A 21,034-nucleotide genomic window follows, 5' to 3' on the forward strand; every position below is an offset into this window, starting at 1 on the left:
TGTGCTGAGAGCATTCACAGACCAGTTTAAGTGAGAGTGGGGTAAGTACCTACCCCACAACTTATTTGCATACAGAGTGGGAGAGTTTTTTCCTCCATTTTCACTACTTTACACTTCCAGCCTGAGACAACCCGCTAGCTAATACATGATGAGTGAAATTGTTAATGTTATTTCCCCAGGCAGTCTGTTGTGTAGCATGTGGTAGATTTCAGGACTAACTTTGGAGAACTCATGGGGTTTGTAAAAGAACACCTAACACAAGCAAAATGCAACAAAATGTCTAGTATGAGTAGACAAGAACAGCCCAAGAGTAAACAGAGAAAAGATAAATGTGCTTATTCCTGTTCAACAAAATAAGATGAAGGCAAGAAGGTCTGCTCCCTGTTATGAAGAAGCTGACTGATGTCATCTATGTGGCAGATGCCAACAACAGGCAGGAAATACAAAATCTACCATGTCAGTATGATAACATCCTATCGTGGTAGGACGTTAGTATGATAACCTGGTATTAGATCTTCCCACTGAAGCTTGAACTGATATCTCAATGGATGATGTAGTCCTGTCACAGCAGCTATCCTGTACACAGGTCCTGGAAATCTGAGAACTGTGAGAATTTTGGCAACATGTTCACTACTAAGCCAGGGTATATGCAACTATATATATATATATATATATAGTGAAGCATTATGTGGACAGCAGTCAATCAAACATGCTCCTGAGTAAGTCAAGCTAAAGCATACTATGTTATGGGAACTGCAGGAGATGTAGAATCTGGATATAATACAGGAGTCCAACAGCCCCTGACTTTCACTCCTGTTGCTGGTTTCAAAAAGGGTTTGTAGCACCAGGTTGTGTGCAAACTATAAAAAACCAAATAGTCACACAGAAGGTGATGCATGTCCCATGCACAGGACAGATAAAGCTTTAGAGCAGCTAGAAAGTGTTAAGTATCTGACCTCTGCAGACCTAAGGGTTAATAGTAGGTATCCCTGATACCCACAACAAGGACAGATTATCATTTTTACCCTGTTTTGGTTATATGACTCTACCCTATGGGATGAAGAATGCTCCATCCAATTTTCTGAGACTGATAGATGAAATCCTAACAATTAACAGAGATTATGCTCTTGTTTAAATACATGATATTGCAGTTTTTTTGGTCCTACCAGGAACATGTATGACATGTCAGAGAGGTGCTAAACAGAATAAAAAAGATGGAGATGACCATTAAGGCAAACAAATATTAGATTGAAATGGCAGACATAATTTATCTTAGTCATTGGGTGGGTGCAAAGAAATCGTAGCTAATGCATGCCAAAGCAGAAATACCAAATTTGACTCTGCATGGAAGCTGAAGGCTAAACATTTATTAATAAAAATCCACAAATGATAATAAACAATTTTGTCTCATAAGTAGAGACTTCATCAAATAAAACAACCACAGCAATCTCAATATAAATACCCTAGCAAAGTACCCTCCCTCTCTAATTAATTATTCTAATTACAACTTAATTAATCAATTACCACAGTCAAATAGTAACTCATAAAATGCCCAAATCCTAAAACAGAAAGACACTTAAAAATAAAGCACATTTTTGTCAAATATGAATATTTTTTCTAAAAATACTACTAATAATATAGTAATGTATACTTAAAATTATGTCACCTCACAATATCATTCTTAACAATCATAACAAATATATGAAAGAGTGCAATGGCCATTTGTTTTAATGGAAGCTGCCATCACAGTTAAAATTGGTCTATGGGACACTTGTTCATTTAAACCAGGGGGTAGAGTGGCATTCAGCCTCAGCTGCCACATCAGTTCTCTCTTCAGTAGTAACCTCTTCCAGTCATCACCTCTAGGATTTTTTTTTAATGATTTCCAAAATGCCAAATGTAAATCGAATAAAATTATTACATGTAATGGAATGTTTGTACAAGGCTCTTGTCTCCTTTTTTGTACTGATATCAGTCACATGTTCATATATTCTAGACTTCAATGCTCTCTCTGTCTTTCCTATATAGGAAGTTGGACAAGCGTTGCTAAATAAATTTACCCCTAGTACCACAATTCCCATTTTGAAAAATGACCCTACTCCCTAACACATTGTTAAGCGTCAAACTACATTTCTTTGTAATGAAGGAACATCGATTGCTCCTACCACATGGGCCAGTCCCCTTAATTATAGAAGTAAGGTTACGTCCATTATTCTCGAAAAGTTTTTACAATTTTTCCCTGTTTTATAAATAAAAGCTGGTTCTTCCCCTAACAAATCATGTAGTTCTTTATTCACCTTTCCTTTTTACAATTGCTGCAATATCCCTGGAATGCCAGTTGCACTCCGGAACTAATGCTTTCTTAAACTTAGAATCAGTTGTTACTCCTCCTTGTTTTTCCATACCTTTTCCTAACAAGGGTTTAAACTTTACACTCCATTGGTTCTTGCTCTTCTGCAAAAAAAAGCTTGCTCTGTAATTTGCTGAAAGTGTCTTTAGTGATACTTTTTTAAAACTAGTGTCCTTTAGACAAGTGTCATTTGACCTGTAATCATGATACAAAAAAGCAAATAATGGCATTGCTGTGGACAGTGGATAATTTAAGAAAATCCATCCCTCACTGTAGCACCATATCAACTCTTCTTATGGATATTGCTGTAAACAATAGGCTAGATAAAATTATTTGGGCACCATCTTAAATGCAGGCTTTACAAAAACTTTAGGAGTTCTTTAGAGGATTCACTGTACTAGCTAGCCCTGATTATAACTATACCTTCAAAATGTGTGTGTGTGTGTGTGTGTGTGTGTGTGTGTGTGTGTGTGTGTGTGTGTGTGTGTGTGTGTCTGTGTGTGAGTTCCTACAAAAAGATCAACCAGTTCTGGCTGAAAAGTTATAAGGAATCCTCAGTGGAGATGGAGTTAAATTTTTGTGTTCATTAGCTCTATAGGAACAGTGTTTATTTACTAAAGGATAAACAGACAGGCAGTATTCTGTTTACTATAGACCCAGTGCAGCTCAAATAGATAAGGTTATAAGTGCTGTTAAACGTCATCCCATAGATTCGGATTCAGTTCAATTTCTACTCAAAAACCATGTGACTTTGAAGAAGGTCACTTAATTGGTACTTGCCCAGTTTCTCTTAAAAGTACCCAGTTATCAAATATATTTTCTTTAAATGCAGACACAAAAATCTTAGTAAGGATGTTTAGAGGCAGTGGTCTCAAACTAGTGGAAGTGGACAGAAGGGATTTTTAAATGTAGGACTTGTTTCCACTATAAATTTTTGAGTTACAATTTGGTAAGGAAACAATTCACTGAACAAAACTGAGTGGAAGTAATCTGTTAAGTGAAGCTTTTCTCCATAGATCCCGGTTTAATATAGATTATACAAGTGAGAGGGTTTACTAGATAGCAAATATAAATACATACGTACATACATAATGTGTGTACATACATACATACATGTACATTCATAAATAATACAGGTTTTCCTTCCCTTCTTCCCCTTGATATTAACCGCCTTCCTTTCTGCTGCTGCTTTCTCTCAAGAAACCACCTAAAAATTTGACATGAACTAGAACTCTCTACATATAGTCAGAAACTTAAAAAAGTAGTTTATACATTCAGAAGCATTACTGCTATAGGATAGGCTTCTGTGCCTAAGCCATTATCTTAAAGCACTTCAAAGCAACCTTTGTGCCTGCAGGTGGTTATTCCTAAGCTATACAAGATAAACAGTACCAGCACTTATTCACAGGAAAGCAGTAACACTTCAGGTTAAATGTGATTGTTTATATGTTTGATGACTAAGACAGACTGATTGGTTTAAAAGTCACTCAGCAATTGCATCCATGGAAGAAGGAAGGTTACAGTTTTGTTGAGAATAAGGGGACACATGATGGGGGAGCTTTTTTAAACGTTGGTATGTATGTTTATCGATTGTCATTTCTTATGGATTATTGTTATGTGTGGCTACTGTGAGAAACAAAAGAACAGGAAAAAGAACGGAAAATAAGGGAAGTGGAGCACACTAACACAGAGAAAATGCAGGCAGAGAAGGAGAAAAGGGTAGGCATCAGAGACTGCAATTATAGCAGATATTTATGCAAGCTGTAAAAAGAAACAAAAGAAAATATGCAGTTGTCAGTGTCGGATATTGGCTTGCACAGGAGCTGAACTACAGTATCAGTGGTTAAAGATGTACAGTTAATAAAATGAGAAATTATGAGGCAGATGGCATTTGGAATTTAAGACACTAATTATTCAACACATTCAAAATGTAATATTATAAAAGGTTCTGTGATGATGAGCAAAATATGGTTTTCCTAACTTGTTTCAGTTGTTTGCATTCCTTATGAGCAATATTATGTGTGTTGTTAGTAAAGCCAGGCAATGAACAACATATAATTTTGTTGTCCATTTATCTTTAACTAGTAGTGCTACAGTTCATATCCATTCCAAGCCAACATTCAGCACTGGCAAAGGCTCTTATATTTTTCTTGTATTTTAAGAAATATAATATGCTGAAATATTGGTGTGACAGGCAAATATGAGCTGTTTGAGACAGGAGAACTGATGCATGGAATACTCTTATGCAACTCGTGCTATTTCAGAGTCCGTGCTATGTTTTATTATACAAAAAAAGTAGTTCCGCTAGTGAGAAACTGCATTATAAGGCATGTGACTGCATAATGGCTAACCTACCCAGCTGACTTGAGAATAGAATGTCTTATTTTTCCTCAAGGAGGGTGTGTGGTGATTAGCACTTAAGCAACAGTAAAACTTAAACAAGTAGTTGCATTTAGTTGCCATATAAGTGACTTAAACTATCACCACAAGTAAAAAATGATTTAATTATATGTTTTTTTTTATCTATAATGTACTTATTTGTGCAAGTCCTTGACTGGGGTATTATATATCACTCAGGTAGAAACTGGGTAATACAATTCCAATATGTTTTCATTTTATCTTGTAAATGGAAAGGCACATTACGTCTTTGTCTCACTGAATATCTAAGGTGGACTCATATTTAAAGTGACCCTATATAACATTATGATTATACTAAAAATCAAGTCAGTGAGTTTTATCAAAGTAGTAATAAACAGTTAAATGTGACTTTCTTAGACTGGAAGGCTGACAGATAACAGCCTTGTGAATCAGTGCTGCTGCTTTAAATGAGACAGACAACATCCAAGATCATAAAAAATGCATGCTCACAGATCTATACTTAAACATAGCCTAAGCTTCACTGCATACTTCTGAAATTTCAAACATTTTTTCAAACAAGAATGTAAGTAATCATTACTTAACGATTTCCATCACTCATTCAGTGCTCTCACTTTTAGCTTTATTTGCAGTTTATATCTACCTGTTTGCTAAATTTACAAAGGGCCAGTAGAGATAAACAGATAGTGTAAAAGCAATTATGAAGTGTTAATATTTATTACGAAGCAAATATTACAGAACAGGAATTAGAGCGTGTACTCAGTGAAAGAAATGATCCTAAACTACTAGCCTGAGAGTAATGCAACTGTTTAACTAATTCAGATTAATGTAGTTTGTGGATACCATTTATCCATTTACTATATTGGAGACTACTGGCTAGACAAACTCAGTGGTACAATTAGTATGACATTTTGAGATATATAACCCAGGGTATGTTATAATGGTTCAGCGTATAGTACAATGCAGACTGAAATTCTGTACTACAGGTAGTGTTGAATAATTACATGCTTACTGAGGTAACAAAAAACAATAAAATAAAAAACAAAAACAAGAATTCAGGTCTTACAATGAGAGATGGTATGATTTGTGGTGATCGGTGTCCATGTAAAATTGCTTAGAACCCAGTGCAACACACCCAGAACACAAATTTCAGCTAAAACACTTGCAGACATCGATAAAGGAATAATAAGTATGACCAAGAAGAGTAAGTCATAAATGTATAGCCTGGAAAATGTTTAACTTCCATAATGGCAGCTGGATGTGCGACAGTTACTTCACAGTGTGATAAAACCTGTCTAATCATTTGCAAATCATCAACAACCAGTTTGCCAAGCATCAAGCACAATCCTTTCTTAATTTTCTTGAAAGAGCAAATCCCCCTCACACACTCATCATGTAAGGAAACCCACGCACATGTACCTCACCTTTATAATTACAAGATTGCTCTATGACTGGGAAGGGTAAATTACAGATTTCAATATTTTTCTCTAGAATAGTTATATTTAATCATAGAATCATAGAATCATAGAAAATGCCTTGACATTACCCACCTTCAGACCTTAAATCACTTTTTCAAGGCGAGATAAGCCAGTCACACTGGGGATAAATTTGTGAATACCCATCCAGTTGTCTAACTCTTTTTTAAAGAAATATAGTGTGTCACATTGCTTGATATGGATTGAAAGATTGTTCTAGAGAAGCGGTAGCCATTCTATGATGAATCTTTCTCTCCACAGTAATTTGTTTATATGCTGAAGCAGGTTCAGATCTGTGGTCCTAGTGTTCACTGGACTGTTTGATTTGTGGAGATATAAGAGGTCTTGGACTGCTGGTTCCCTAATAGCCCCAAAAGCAAGGCACATATTGTCCCTAAGGAGTCTATAAGACACTGACTATAGAGACAGAGCCTCCAGCCTGTCATGATAGCTCAGATCTTTTAAACCTGTGATTTTTTTTGTTAGGAACCTCTGTGGTCTCTCCTACTGCCTAATATGCCTAAGAAGATGCACCCCAAAGGGGGCATTGTATTCTGCAATGGGCCTGATCAGTGTGGAATATAGAGGGGTAAGAACTTCTTTGGATATAGAAGAGATACCCTTTCATTCAGCTGCATGAGATAGAAAAATTTCCTAACTACTGTTACAACATGATAATCAAAGAAGATGGAATTATCTCCCCATATTCAAAGGTCTCTCAGAACATCTTCATTTGTGGAGTGGGGTGTTGCCAAGAAAGACAGTGTTTTGATGCTCTTAGCATCACTTTGCTTTAGACAGTCCTTACCAAATTAAAAGACTGGCCATGGTGTTCATGGGACATTATAAATATGTATATACCTTACTTTCCACAAATATAAATATCTAGCTCAGACCTTCATACCTGAATGAGCTGCTGCAAAGTGAGCACTTAAAATTTGGCAGTTATCATCTGTCACTACTGCTCTGTTACAGGAACTTGCTAGCAAACATATTGAAGTAAGTATATTTCTTGCTGGACTGCATTGGTCATTACAACATTTTAATGATCATATTGCTAATATTTTGGTTCTCTGTACTTCTACAAGTTATTGCCATGGTGTGGTGAGAAAATACAGCCCTACTCTACACAGCTATTCATAGGTTCATAGGTAGGTACTAGGCTATCGGCCCAAGGGCCTACGTAAGCCTAGCCAGCAAGGTTCCATAGCTTACGCCACCCAAGAAAGTTATTTTCCTGTGCCACTGTCCAGCAGAGACACAGAAGTGATCCCCGGGGTGTATTTGCTATTTCCCATCCACTCAAGAATGCTAATGAAGAACTTTGCTTGACATAGATGGGCAGCTTGTTCCAGAGTATAGGAAGTCTCTGGGACAGGAATCAAATTCTGTGTAACTAAGAATAAATTACAACATCTGACAAGTAGCATAACTATCCATATAGGTGTATGCCAATGTACTTAAATGTACTAAGATCTTGTGTAATGAAAAGAGATTGTAATGCAAACATTATTACAAAGACATGCATCTGGAGCATTTTTACCTTGGCCTCCACTGAAAATTGGCTTGTTCCAAGTTGGACTTTCCTGGTAAACACATGTTAAATATATAAATAAACAGATATTAATAAATTTGAGACTACAAATGGGTGTATTAAAAGATGACAGCTGCACTGCCTGTGTTGAAATGGTAAACAGTAGAATAACACAATACAAGATATTTTATGTTTGTTTTCCAAAGGTACAGTGGCATGTTCTCATCCCCTAGCTAATTATAACTAAATTCACAGATGCTTCACATGGGTACAAAACAGAATGTTGGTGAAGTTAAGAGTTTGTCCTGGAAGCGGATATTACACTTCTCTGAGGAAACTGATCATTTTGCTTAAAAGAAAGTAAAATGAGGACTCTTTTCAGACTAGTTGCCCTCATTTCCTTAGCAATTTCTACCCCAACCACATCCTACCATGTGTCAGTTATTTCAACAACGCTTCTTACATGCCAGAATGTGATACTGTCCTGCTTTATACCAGCATGACAAACTACAAAAACTAAACTTCAAATTTCTATGTGCTGAAATTTCAGCATTATTGGACTATTACTTATCCTTTACAGGTGGAGTAGTAGCTCAGCTTTAACAGCCATATGCATACGAAAATGTAAAACACTTAACATTTATACAATCTGTGTTTTTCATGGCTCGTAAAGTAAGAGCTTACACACAGGCAAGATTATTGCTGAAATAACACTGTGAGATATGTTTGCAGTTTAAATGATTTACTTGCAAGAATAAGGTACAGGAGTCCATGGATACACTGGAGCCAAACTCACAACAAAAGGAAGCAACATTAGATGTAAGTTAAGGCATACAGTACAATTTGAGTGTGTGCTACAACAGAGAGTGTGTGCTGCAACAAAGCTGTCATTAGTGACACTGGAAGAGACTTATCCTAGTACATTCATAATGCACAGTTCAGAATTCCAGTGTCCCTACTGGAACTCATGACAAATGCTAGGAAAATAGACTGTAAGTAGACCCCCCTACAGATTATACACTTTGGCAGGTCTTTTTATTTTCAGTCTGGGCACCCCGCAGTGCAGTATCACCCAGTGTCTAGGCAAATAGTGAACAGGATTATACATATATATTCTGGAACACGCATGCACTGGGGAAAGGGGTGTTGAAAAGAAATGTTAATTACTATTTTGAATGCATCTAAAGTAGGGTGGTAGAGTCACATGGCAAGCAGTGTCACTGCCTCAGAACAAAAGGTTCTCTGGTTTGATTCTCACTTGGGGTTCCCTCTGTGCAGAATCTTATTGTTCTCCTTCTGTGCAGTTGAGTTTTCTCATGGTGGACCAGTTTTTGCTTACCTAGCAAAGATGTGTGCTAATTGAATTGATATGCTCCATTTCATTCATCTGTGTGTGTCTGGGTGTGCATGCATGTGTTTTATGATAGAATGGCATCCTGTCTAAAACAGGTCTACCCAGTCTTAGGTCTACTGTTTGTTCATCAGGGTAGGCTGCATTGCCCCCTTGAGCCTACAAAAAGATAGACATGGTTAACAGAAAATATATGGATGAATACATTTGATGTAAACATGGATATGGGTAACTGTTTGAAAACAAAAAAAAAAAAACTAGAGCCGGCAAACAGTGACAAACACAATATAATTTATTGAGAAGACATTTAGCCAAGAATAAAGCAAGCAAACCGGTTTCGCTGTTAAGCCTTCTTCAGTGCATTAAATTAAATGAGCATACAAGTATATATATATATATATATATATATATATATATATATATATATATATGTTGACCAAATGAACTGTCGTCCAAATGAGTGTCGATCATATGAACTGTATGTCAGGTAGACCCATATATATATATATATATATATATATATATATATATACACACACACAGTATAGCACCACCTGAAGTGAACTGGGAGAAATTGCAATCTTCATTAAAGATATTCATTCAGTCCTGGGGGAAACAGGGCACCCAATTTAATAATTCATTTTTTCTCCATATTATTTAATAACTGATGCCATCCTGATTTATTATTTCTGTTTCCCTGTATTCTATCAATCACTGTAAATCTGAATGTGGCTTTGGGGTGTTTTTGTGTATGTTTATAAAACGCACTTGTTTGTTTACCAGCTCTAATATCACTAAAGTGTTCTGATATTCTGAATTTGACACACCTGGATGTTTGTCCCACATAGAAGGCTGAACAGTTACAGGAGGCCATGTAAATCACCCATTCAGACTGGCAATTGGCAAAAAACTTTATAGAAAACACTTCTCCAATATTTTTACTGGTAAATTATTTCGTCTTGGACATATTCCTACAATGGGTGCAGTGTCCACATCGAAAACATCCCTGAAAGGACCCACCTTCCAAAGTTATTTGTTTAGATCTGTTATCAAATCTATTCTCTAGTTTATAATGATTCAAAAATGAACCAATGCTTTTACTTCTTCTAAAAGAAAAATGACATGTATCATCTACCAGTGTACTGAGCTTGATATCAGCCAATAGGATATTCCAATGTCTGCGGACACTGTTGATGAGGACATCCGTGTTTCTCCCATAAGTGGTCACCAATCTGATTTGGGAATTATTGCTTTGTTTTTTGTCCCTGTAGTGGAGTAGGGTATCCCTATCCTGATTTGCTGCCCAACATCTGCCTTGGGCGATGTCCCCTTTCTTGTACCCTCAATCGCTGAACCTTTTAACCATATCAGACTCATATGTATGATAGATCTCAGCATCAGAACAGACCCACTTCAGGCATAAAAATTGCGACTTTGGAATGTTTCTGCATATATGGGGAGGATAAAAGCTGGAGGCATGAAGCAAGGAGTTGTACTCTGGGTATTTCCAATAGACCTCAGATGTCAGTGTATGGTCTGCATTCCTAGTTACTAGTACATCCAAAAAAGTGATTTTATCACTGTCAAATGTAATTGTAAACTGGATGTCCCATTTGTTCTCATTCAAATATGTGACAAACTCCTTGAGGTATATAATGTCAGACCTCCATACCAACCAGCAATCATCCAGATATCTCCTTCATATGTTGATCTCATCCATATATATATTATGGGCTCTATCATAAATAATCTGTTCCTCGATGTAAGCCATAAAGAGATCAGCATAGATCAGAGCAAACAAGGCCCCCATTGTAATGCCTTTAGTCTGTAAATAACAGTTGTTCCCGTAAAGTATAACATTTTTGGTTAATACATGCTCAGCCAAAAAGAGCAAAAATGTATTGAAACCAGGTGAATATAATTTGGACTTGACTAGAGCTAGAATACAGTACCCTACAGAATTTCTTTGGATTATATCAGACATGCAGTTAGAAACAGGGTGGTATAGGTATACTTTGGATGTTTCAGCATTATATACCAACATCCCCATTGGGCAGGATTAGATGCCTTAGAATATTGGTTAGTCAAGTCTGAATTATATCCACCTGGTTTCAATACATTTTTGCTCTGTTTGGCTGGGCATGTATTAACCAAAATTGTTATACATTACGGGAACAACTGTTATTTACAGACTTAAGGCACTGCAATGGGGGCCTCGTTTGCTCTGATCTATGCCGATCTCTTTATGGCTTACATGGAGGAACAGATTATTTATGATAGAGCCCATAATATATATATATATATATATATATATATATATATATATATATATATGGATGAGATCGACATATGGAGGAGATATCTGGATGATTGCTGGTTGGTATGGAGGTCTGACATTATATACCTCAAGGAGTTTGTAACATATTTGAATGAGAACAAATGGGGCATCCAGTTTATGATTACTTTTGACGCTGATAAAATCACTTTTTGGATGTACTAGTAACTAGGAATGCAGACCATACATTGACATCTGAGGTCTATCGGAAATACCCAGAGTACAACTCCTTGCTTCATGCCTCCAGCTTTCATCCTCCTTATATATGCAGCAACATTCCAAAGTCAAAATTTTTATGCCTGAAGCGGATCTGTTCTGATGCTGAGACCTATTATACTATATATGAGTCTGATTTGGTTAAAAGGTTCAGCGATCGAGGGTACAAGAAAGGGGACATCGCTCAAGGCAGATGTTGGGCAGCAAATCAGGAAAGGGATACCCTACTTCAATACAGGGAAAAAAAAACAAAGCAATAATTCCCAAATCAGATTGGTGACCACTTATGGGAGAAACACGGATGCCCTCATCAACAGTGTCCACAGATATTGGAATATCCTATTGGCTGATACCAAGCTCAGTAAACTGGTAGATGATACATGTCATTTTTCCTTTAGAAGAAGTAAGAACATTGGTTCATTTTTTAATCATTATAAACTAGTGAATAGATTTGATAACAGGTCTAAACAAATAACGTTGGAAAGTGGGAGCTTGCAGGGATGTTTTCCATGCGGACACCGCACCCATTGTAAGAATATGTCCAAGACGAAATAATTTACCAGTAAAAATATTGGACAAGTGTTTTCTATAAAGATTTTTGCCAATTGCCAGTCTGAATAGGTGATTTACATGGCCTCCTGTAACTGTTCAGTCTTCTATGTGGGACAAACATCCAGGTGTGTCAAATTCAGAATATCAGAACACTTTAGTGATATTAGAACTAGTAAACAAACAAGTGCGCTTTATAAACATACACAAAAACACCCCAAAGCCACATTCAGATTTACAGTGATTGATAGAATACACGCAAACAGAAATAATAAATCAGGATGGCATCAGTTATTAAATAATATGGAGAAAAAATGGATTATTAAATTGGGTGCTCTGTTTCCCCCAGGATTGAATGAATATCTTTAATGAAGGATGTAATTTATCCCAGTTCACTTCAGGCGGTGCTATACTATATATATATATATATATATATATATATATATATCTACTTGTATGCTCATTTAATTTAATGCAATGAAGAAGGCTTGACAGCCAAAACCGGGTTGCTTGCTTTATTCTTGACTAAATGTCTTTCCAATAAATTATCTTGTGTTTGTCACTGTTTGCTGGCTCTACAGTTTTTTTATTGTGATTGATTTTGGAGCCGTGCAGCTACCATACATGCAGGGGCTTGCTCTTCTTAACTGTTGGAAAAGTCAGAACTTGGAATGCTGAGTCCTGTTATTTGGACACTGGATGTCTGAAAATCCACACTAAGCTATATTAAGTATGAGATTGTCATTTTTCAGAATATTCCCTTTTTCTTCAAGGTAATGTGGTCTCAGATTTGGTATAGTTAAGTTTGGTGGTGTGGAGGACTTTCTCTCCACATTGGACAGTCAGATGAGCTTGCCCCCATGCAAGAATCAAGTTTGAAGGAGAATAGCGATGTTCAGTATTCACTCTTCTGTCACATTTTTGGTCTTTTTTTTTCAAAGTATTGGGATTTGATATTGTGAGTCCTGACAGTTCAGTACAAACCCTTAGGTATGTTCAACTATATATCTGTGTGGATTACTGTTGTACATTGCTGTAGTACTGTAGTTTGTGTGTGCGTGCATGCCCGTATGCGTGTTTGTGTTAAAAACCGACTATATTTGTACCTCTTTTAACTTGAAAGATAAACTGATTAGTATTTTGCAAATTACTAGAAAACAAAGTAGAAATTATTGTAACTGAACCTTAGAAATGACACAGCTGTTAAGAATACATTACATGTAAAAATTATAGATTAGCTTCTATTCTTTGGCGATATATACTCTACTGCATTCTGATATGAAGGAGAGAAACTCTTGTTTCTCATATAGAGCATTCTCATCCAGAGTAAATAATAAGCACTGAGTCTGAAACTATAGTGCACTGTGTTCCTATTATTTCATATAACAAGGCATGGTGAAGAACTGCTTCTGCACTGCTATGTCTCAAAGTTTTATGCTAACTTGTCTGGTAGTAAAATCTCAAGAGAAAAGATTATACTCTTGCAAATCAGTAAACATATCCATAAATTAATTTGCCTCCGATATTCATTTATTGGCAAACAATTCCAGCAACAGTGGAGTAAATCAGCATTTCCTGTTGAGAATGCCAGCACTTAGCACTAGTTTCATAAAAAGAGTCTGAGAGTATAAAACAGAAAATGTCTATGAGGACTAAAACAGATTCCATGAAATATTTTGTACTGTATGGAAGAATTCTGTATACATTTGTGATTTTGCTTAGTTTCATCAATCCTGCTTATTCACTCTTCAAAATGGAAATTAACTGAATGTAAAGCTTCCCATTTATTCTTACCTGACAGGGTAAGCATGAAGTTATGTTTGACATTTTTTTCTAAATTATGGAAGTTTGTTTTCTCTTTTCCAATATAGATTTCATAGAAATTAAAATAATTTTGTATGGCAAACAGTATCTATTTTTTTAAATAAGTGATAAAGTGATTCTTAAAGTTACCAGAAGAAATATAATCCATTCAGGTTGAGTTTACTTGTACTGGAAAATTAAATTTAATTAATGGAAAATCTTGAATCTTGTGTGATTCTTAGTGTATTACAACATACAAAATAAATTTCTTCTAAGGAGGTAAGTATATTAAAAAAACAAACAAACAAAAAAAAAAAAACAAATCCAAACTATTTGCCATGTTATTGGATATTGGTAGTTACACAGACTCAGCTTAATCCATTTATACACTACACCAGTTTTATACCTCACATTTACTATATTTATGAAGGAAATGGCTATAATGTATTTTAAAAGTCTGTCACTGATAGACCTCCTTGAAAAGTGGTATATGTAACTTCCCATGGTACTCTTGGTAAACCACCTCTATGAAGGAATTTGGACACTGTACATTTAAGTTTATTATACCAAATCATAGAAGGAGAACTAACACATTTTGCAGAGAAAACAGAACCACAGGTAGAACAATCAGTTTTTATTCCACTGATTTTTCCAAGTAAAGAAAAAACTAAAATGTAAACTTTAAAGTGTATTACTTCGGTTATGCAGTCATCTTACATCTCATAAAATACTTTTATATTTGTTTCTATATGTAATATCTACAAAAATAAATTTAGTATTAACTGGAATATGGAATCTTACTTATTGTTAATATTGTTAATATATTCATATAAGGGAATTCTATATGATTTGTTATGGTTGATCACATATCCCACCATATCTTGAGCTAACTGTAACTGTTTTTGCACTTTCAAAATCTTAACATTGCAATCACAAAAAATAAGTGCTATATTATCTGCATATGCTAGTACTGAATTGAATGTATTATTTATTTAAGTGATGTGAAACTTTGTTGGAATTTATACAACAATGGAGTAATTGCAGTAACAAATAATTTGCCAAATAAAGGGCAACCTTTTCTGACATCATTCCTAATTTATATTTCTTGTTTATAGTGTTATGCATTCTAAATTGTGAGTAGCGTGATGCATACAGGTTCTGAATAGTAATGATTAAATTGTGCAGAAAAGATTAATAAGTAAAATATTCCCATGTATAAGCTTGATTTAAATTATCAAATGCTTTTCAAGTATCTAATTTTATTAAATTAATTTTACAATGATTCTTATTATTGCATTCTACATAATAAATTATTCATAGGTTCATAGGTAGGTACTAGGCTATCAGCCCAAGGGCCTACATACGCCTAGCCAACAAGGTTACCTGGCTTATGCCACCCAAGAAAGTTATTTTCCTGTGCCACTGTCGAGCAGAGACACAGAAGTGATCCCCGGGGTGTATTTCCTATTTCCCATCCACTCAACAAGATTTTTCTTGAAGAGTGCTAATGAAGAACTTTGCTTGACATAGATGGGTAGCCTGTTCCAGAGTATGGGAAGTCTCTAGGACAGGAATCTATCCCTCCAGCATGTCCTGTTTATTGTGGTGACAAAGTTTAGGTCCCTAGAGCGTGTAGCTTGGAGGGATTGGGATTTCTATAGGTGTAACATGTCCAACAGCTCTGGGTTTGACATAGCTTTGTATGCTAGGCAGAGATCACCTCGGAGTAGGCGATATGCTATGGAGTAAAGCTGGAGTTTTTTGAGGCGGTCAGTGTAGGGCATTTGTTTGAGGCCAGTAATCCTATTTGCGAGGTACTTCTGTGGCATTTCCAGCTGCTGCAGATGTCTTGTGAGGTATATTCCAAAAGGGGTGTTGTACTCTATAATGGGTCTAATGAGTGTTGAGTAGAGGGATACAATGACCTCTTTTTTCCTGGATGAGAACCCTTTTATGATGAGGTGTGACATGTAGAAGGACTTCCTGACTACTTTGGCGATATGACTATCAAAGGAGAGACTACTATCCACCTGGGTCTCAAGGTCTCTTATCACGTATTCAGTGTTAAGTAGATTGTTGCCTATGTGGTAGTTCATGGGTACAGAGTTTTTACCAAAGGGGATGAAACTGCACTTTTTGGCATTGAACTTGAGGCCATGGCTCTGACACCAGGCATCTGTCTCAGTGAGGCCCTTCTGTAGGATGTCCACATCATTTGGGGACTTGACTATGGCTCCTAGTTTGCAGTCATCTGCGAACTTCGTTAGCCAGAGGCCTTCTGTGTTAGCCTGTACTTCAGAGAAGTTGATACCAAACAGGAGAGGTCCCAGGACAGAACCCTGTGGTACTCCACTTGTCACTGCTTTGATGTCAGATTTGGAGTCTGCAACTTTTACAGTGTGGGTTCTGTCAGTGAGCCAGTTGGCAACCCATCTTGTGGCGTAGGGATTTATACCTAGTTTAGTGAGTTTAGTGATAATTCCAGAATGGGGGATGGTGTTGAAAGCCTTGGCGAGGTCAAGATAGGCTGTGTGAACCACTTTACCCTCATCTACACTTTGGTGATTGTAAATATTTATTTGTTTCTGCTATTGTCATGTTTGGGCAAAAAACAAATTGATTATGTAAAAGAATTTTACCTAAACTTAGCATTTTTATTACTCACTTTAGCTAATATTCTGTAATCAATATTTAATATAAAAATAGATTTATAATGGTCTGGTAATAATCCAACTTTTTTTTCTTCATTTATTAAAATAATGTAGGCTAATTTTTTCAAATGCAGAAGCTTCTATCCTGGGATAGTTAAAAATTGGCACATGGCTTATAGAATAGGGGTGATTTATTCTGTACATATTATGTAAATTCTGCTATAAAGCTGTTAGGCCCTGGTCCATTATTTTATTTGATATAGGAATACTACTTTTATGTATTGTATTGCTAATGATGCATAAAAAAATTGCTTGTGAATGGAGCAGCATCTTTCAAGCAGTTCTTAAACGTGTCTGAGTTGATTTCAATGTCTATTATATACTATCTGAAAGTATTTAAGTACAATGTCACAAATAATATCTTTCATTTCCCTTAATGCATTTCTAATAAATTGCTTAAGACATTGTACTGCCAATACTGTACCTATTTTGTCAGAAAATAACAAACTTTTGTTGAAGTTATTTCTTCCATATATTACTTGTTAGTTTTGCTCATAAAATTGTCAGTTTTATTTTTACTTCAAATATGAATACATATTTTATTTATTTATTCTTTATATATAATTATAGCATAAATAAAACAAAAAATATAATAAATATAGAATAAATAAAAACATAGAAATAGAAGAATGACTATATCACAGCATTAGAACTGTAAGAATGAGTGAATCACAGCATTCAAACCATAAGAAATTTATTGGTGCATGATGTGAAATAATTACTGGATATGTTTCAAAATTTTCAATTAAATATCCATGTTTCTGTAAAATGTACTTTCTGTCCAGTTTAGCCCAGTTATTGCACTTTAGGGAATAATATGTAAATTCTGTTTTAGCTCCTCCTAGTAAATTTACATTTTCCATTCCATTTTTTTATATATTTCTTCATAAATGTACCATCCTTTTTTGTGTTTTCCCTGCTATGTCCCTAATACATTCTCACTATTGCAAATCATGTTCTGATAACCACCCATAAATAATATTCCTTGCTAAAAGATAATTATTTCTCCTGGAATTCTCTTATGCTGTATATTAGTAATTTTAGGTGAAATGTAAATACATTTCAGTGCAATCTTCCTTCCCTACCAATAATCCCTCACTACCACAGTTCCACCATTATCATATTTCTTTCATTTTCCTTTTTCTGTCATTATTGGAGCCCTTCTTGCACTCAGTATTATTAACTCCGTTTTCCTTTATCATTTTTACTCTGATGAATATCCATTCTAAGTCCTTTCTTTGCAAAATTCACATGCTCATTTCTATACAAATGTAGTTCCTGTATTTACATTTCTTATTATAATTCTGTACTACTGTGTGTTTTTTTTGTCTAAACCTGCAATGCCATTGACATTCCATGCCAAAACTGATAAGGCAGTCATTCTAATAAAAGCTATTATTTTCACATATTCTGTATGACAGTTCTTTTGAATATATTTTCCCTATTTGCAACCTTATATGCACACTTTAATGCTTGAAAGGCTGATCTTGTGTGCAGATGCTGCTTCTCATCTCTGTTTGAACCTGTGTCAAATTTTCCTAGACTTTTGGCATCAATATCAAGCACTCAAGAATGTAAATACATTTTCAACCCCCCAATCCTTTTAGCTCACAGCAAACACAAGAGAATACATATACTTTTCAAAAAGGGAAGTTACCTCTCCTTATATGGGCAGTTACCACAAATATGCAGATAATACCTATAGACTTTACCCATTCTAAAGTTAGGTTTGATTATGCTGTCAGTATATGCTAGAGCCTGTGTTCCCCTCTTGCAGAGATACCATCTGTTCTGTTCTTCTAGCTCTGTTTCCCTCCTAGATGTGAAGAGCAGCTTGCATGCTTTTAAGTTAACTGAATCTTAACCACATGAAGAAAAAGTGTACAAGGTACCCTTAAATGAGTAAACTAAATTTATATTCAAAACCCACTACTTAAATAACTGACATTGCTCATGTTACTCCTCAGGTTAAAGACAACAATGGTGTAACTGTCAAAATTCGTACAACACAACGATACCACACCAAGAACTTTATTACATAAAGCTTTCGGGTCTACACCCTTCATCAGTATAAAATAATACAATAAATCAACATTTAAATAGGAGAAACCATAGAATCACATGCTTCAGCCCATCCCACATCCTAACCAACAATCAAACCTTAAAGAAATATCAAGTCACAAAATTACTTAATGCTGCCCATAGAGTACAGTTTAAAAGCATGATAGAAAATACTTTACTATACATACATATAGAACTCCTTCTACAAATAAAAAACTTAAAATCTATTAAAACACATTATTCTATATAAATAATCATTAAAAACAAATATAAGTGCACATATATACATACACATATACAATACATATATACATATATATGCACACATACTCATACCTATACACATAACTTAAACATGCAAAAACTAATGCACTATAATGTAAAACATTATCAAGTGCTCTAGAACCATTGTGCACAAGTTATTTAAAAAACTTGTTAAAGCCTCTCCCTCTGCTTCTTAACCAGTACAGGCTTCAAGCTGACTGCATTGTTTAGACCAGGAGTTGTATCTGCCTGGAGCCTAATAATCCACTCCAACTCTTCCAACTCTAAAGTGTTATTGATATCACCTTTCCTTATACTTACTTCTACTTTACTTAACACCCTAAACTTAAAGACATGTTTTTCACCTTTATCTATAACATGCTTACTCAAAGCATTTGTTAATACCTTTCTCCTTATTTCTGATTTATGCTCCACCATTCTCTCTCTTAACTTCCTAATCGTTTTGCCCACATAAAATGATGTACACAACACACATGTAGCCAAATAAACTACCCTTTCCTCATTACATGCTGTTAACGTTCTTAAAGCAAAAACTTCTCCACTTATGGGATGCTGAAATATATTATTTCCTTCATATAAATCATTGCAGCATGAACAATTGTAACACTTCATTGTTCCAGCTGCTTTATTTATTCCTTTAATTTTTGTTTCAAAATCCTTGTAACATAGCCTTTGCTTCAAAGCCTCAGTGCTCCTATAGGCAAACCTTGGCCTATCACCTACAATAGATTTTATCTCAGGCATAGCTAATAAAACTAGTGCACAACAACTCTATCAAGCGATAGATAGACTGAATAAACGTACTGTGAACCTTTCTAAGGTTTCGTTAACAGAGGTGCAGTTATCTTTGTTAAGTAAAGGCCTGAAATTCATCCCCAGTACAAGGGATTATGTTGTTCAAGCGATTATAGACTTAAAATCATTTGTATACCTGTATAATATGACATGGAATTCTCTGAAGTGTTCTTAGGGACTCCTCATTGTCTATATTTGGCTGGGTTACATAACATTCCACTCTCGTCAAATTTGTTGCACCTATGTTGGCATGCTATTTATTGCCTAGGTTAAGTATGACACATGAAATATGTGGTACTTCCACATTTTGTGGTTAGGCAAGCATCTCACACCTATTTATTTTTATATCACATTTTGTACATAACACAGGCCATTAATGTGCTGTCCTGTGTCAAGGGAACAATTTGGGCAAATTAAGCTTTGCAGCTTTGTTGTTCTGAGTGCCAGGGTATCCTAATATGTGTTTGTACTTGAAAGGCATTTTTTGCTGGTGCTGTGATAGACTTTCTTAGATATCAGACTTGTCAAGTCATTCTACCCTTGCCTGTATGTACACACTATTTTTTCTTTACTGCATCCAGGCAGTATAGTGATTATTCAGTAACTGGCTTTTCCCTGCAATTTTCTGTTTTCACACTGGGAGAGTCTAATAAACCTGCTGATCAGTGTGCAGCCATCTTAGACATCTGACATTTCTTTCTTCTGCTGCAGTAAAGTATTAGCAGCATGTGGGCCTCTTTACATTAGCCACTGAGCCATGAATATATCTTATGCCTGTTAATTATCAAGTGTGTGTGTGTTTGGGGGTAGGTTGCTTACACCCACCCATAGCCCTATATAATATGGCTGGCAAATGATTACTGAGAACTGCTACTCAAATTCCAAACATATAAAAAGGTATATCTGATAGTACAATTACATGGTCCTCTGCAAAATGATATCTTTTGGTTAGACACTTTATATGTGCATCTGCAATGCATGCATTTATACTGAGTGACCACCCTTCCAGCAGTGTGGAAGTCATTCTTCTTCTTCTGAAAGCTATTTGGCTTGGACAAAGCATTCTTTGGATTATGATGACTAGTATTGTGCCATGCTTACTTTGGCCAAGCAAGTATCTACATCTCTGTCTATCCTTTGGATACTGCCTACGTGTCATCCACATGATGTTGAACTGTGGTTTTGCTTGTGGC

At 35.6% G+C, this 21,034-nt stretch overlaps 1 protein-coding gene across 1 annotated transcript in view; it reads right to left on the reverse strand.

Annotated features, from left to right (window-relative positions):
• The window catches only part of RAD23B (RAD23 homolog B, nucleotide excision repair protein), a 1,748,186-nt gene that overhangs the window by 1,521,331 nt on the left and 205,821 nt on the right, over window positions 1-21,034 (reverse strand). The gene's annotated exons all lie outside the window — the stretch shown is intronic.

This window comes from Protopterus annectens, chromosome 2.part0 (genome assembly GCF_019279795.1).
Source record: "Protopterus annectens isolate FY-2018-M chromosome 2.part0, PAN1.0, whole genome shotgun sequence".
NCBI classification, from domain to species: Eukaryota; Metazoa; Chordata; order Ceratodontiformes; family Protopteridae; genus Protopterus; species Protopterus annectens.